The sequence below is a fragment of the Carlito syrichta genome, unplaced genomic scaffold (genome assembly GCF_000164805.1).
Source record: "Carlito syrichta isolate Samal-C Ts95f unplaced genomic scaffold, Tarsius_syrichta-2.0.1 Scaffold304738, whole genome shotgun sequence".
Lineage (NCBI taxonomy): Eukaryota > Metazoa > Chordata > Mammalia > Primates > Tarsiidae > Carlito > Carlito syrichta.
The window spans coordinates 83,179-85,575 of NW_007248834.1; the positions used below are offsets into that span (position 1 = coordinate 83,179).

Genomic DNA, 2,397 nt, shown 5'->3' on the forward strand with positions numbered 1-2,397 from the left:
AAAAAAAAAAAAAAAAAAAGATAAACCTATTGCAGTAATGGGGAAAAGAGAAAAGGGCAGCTGAAAGCCAACATTTATGTCCAAGTACCCCCAAAACAAATCATGCCAATGCACTCACCTTCTTCCACTCCCCACACCTGATAAATTTTGACTGGTGACAACTAGGGGATCACTTTTGGTTACCATAAACAAAACCGAAACACTGCACTCAAATAAAGGAATGGACACAGGTACAGGTTGATTCTGCAAACTGTCTTCTGCCTCTCCCTTTCCGATGAACCCTATCTTATGCCCCAGTAGTCACAGGAGTACCTCACCCTATAGATCCAATTTCCTTCCCCCTTTACATCCTGAAAGGGACATCTAACATTACAAGGTGTAATAATGTGGCTCTATCTAAAGAGTCCTATGTTCAATAACCAATAAGGGTTTTGGTCAAAAATCCTCAGGACACAAAACTCAAAATATGATTATCACTAACCTGAACTTGTTATCTATTTTTAAAAGGAGTTTAAAAAAAGATCCCTCACATCCTTTCCGGTTATCAAGGCAAGTTTACTCAGAGCCTAAATCCTCACAAAACAGAAAGTATTCAAATATAATTTGTTTCCTCCCAAGGGCCCTAGTAGATTAAGAGGGGGAACCTATTTGGGACATGAGGGAGGAGGAGCCTTCCATTTCAAGCACACCTACATTTGTTTGATTTTTAAACACTGAAATAAAGACAAAGCTGACCTTGAGCTGTACTTCCCCATCTTATTCCCCTCCCCCTACCAACAGGAACCTTGTTCAATACAAATAGCAATTTAAGAATTTACAATACCAAGCCGGGCTTGGTGGCTCAGCCTGTAATCCCGCGCCTTTGGGAGGCTGAAGTGAGTGGATTGCCTGAGCCCGCGGGTTCGAGACCCACCCGGGACAACTTGGCGAGACCTCATCTGTACAATAAATAAAAAATAAAAAAAAAAAAGAATTTACTAGACCAAAAAAAGGAAAGGAAACATAAGAATTTACAAGACGAAATTCAGTATTTCTAAATTTGAGTTCTAGAGGTCTTTTCTCCTAATGTTCGAATCTCTGAACCCTAATTTCTGATGATACACTGAGGACTAGCCTTGAGGTTATTCTCGTGACCAAATTGGCCTTTCAAGGAAAGGGCCCTACATAACATTTTAAAATGTGAGTGTCTTAAGTAATTAAGAAAAATCTAAAGATCTAGGGCACTTGATTCCATGTCTCACCCCACCCTACCCCACGAAAGCTTTAAAACCACATGAACCACCCAGGACTTTTCGTTTTTATAACACTACAGTATTGTAAGGGGGAGGGTAAACCAAGTACCTAGGTCCAAAAATGTGGAGGGGACAGTGGATTAAAAAAACAAAAAAAACAAAAAAACGGCCTGGGGCTGACTAGACAAACACAATGGATATTTTGATAAAGTTCTGGAAAATGCAGAACCTTTAGATGCAAAGCGGCAATGAACAAAGAACTACGAAATGCCTTCATGAGACCGTTTACTTAAACGGAAAAAAAAGAAAATAAGAGGATCTTCCACACACACAATCCAAAAACCCAAGTCTCAATGGAGTTCCTGGAACAGGTTAAGCTCCCCAGCGAAATACGAACACGCATTCCAAGCCTGGGGAGTCAACCAGAACACAGTTACTCAACACTCGTATTTGAAACAACTTTATTTTTCAACAGGTCTTTCGGTTTGTCGTGACGGTGGCGTGTCAACAGGAAAGTCATCATTTCTACCAACTGGCAGACCGAGGCACAGGCCCTGCAGAGACCAGCCCTGGGAGTCACGGTCTCCTTGTCTCCAGGTTCGATGTTCTATCCACCAGAACCCACTGCTTAAGGAACCAGAAGGAGATTACGGGAACTCCAAGCCCTCCCGGGTCAGTCTGAGAAAAAGGCTGAGCGACCGCGGTGGCTCTGGACCTGCCCCGAAGAAGGCGAGGTTGCAAAGCCCGAGGAGCCCTCGCGGCAAGGTGTGCCAGCCCACGGAAAGGAAGCCCCACCGCAGCATCTCAGCCTGCCTCCGCCCAGGGATGATCTGCAGGGATGCCCGCTCTCCCCGCTTCCCCCACCGTCACCCAAGCCTGCCCACCGCCACAAGCCAGGAGAAGCCCTCCGCTCGCAAGGCTTCTCCTTTGTGAGCGTCCACAGCCGCCGCCCCACACTGGGCCTCCGGGGAAAAGCCACCGCCCCCACCCGCCATATTTCCCTGAAAGGCGTCCGCGCTACCGCTCCCTGCCTTCACTCTCCCCTGTGGCGGATGTTTCTTCCCCTATCACCCCATCCAATTGTTCTCCACATCCCAGGGCTGTCCCAGAAGCTCCCCTGGGGATTGCTCGCCGGAGACAGCACCCGCCATCTCCTCCCCCTCCC

General features: G+C 46.7%; 1 protein-coding gene across 3 annotated transcripts in view; it reads right to left on the reverse strand.

Annotated features, from left to right (window-relative positions):
* The window catches only part of YWHAE (tyrosine 3-monooxygenase/tryptophan 5-monooxygenase activation protein epsilon), a 57,295-nt gene that overhangs the window by 54,275 nt on the left and 623 nt on the right, over window positions 1-2,397 (reverse strand). The window lies entirely within an intron of this gene.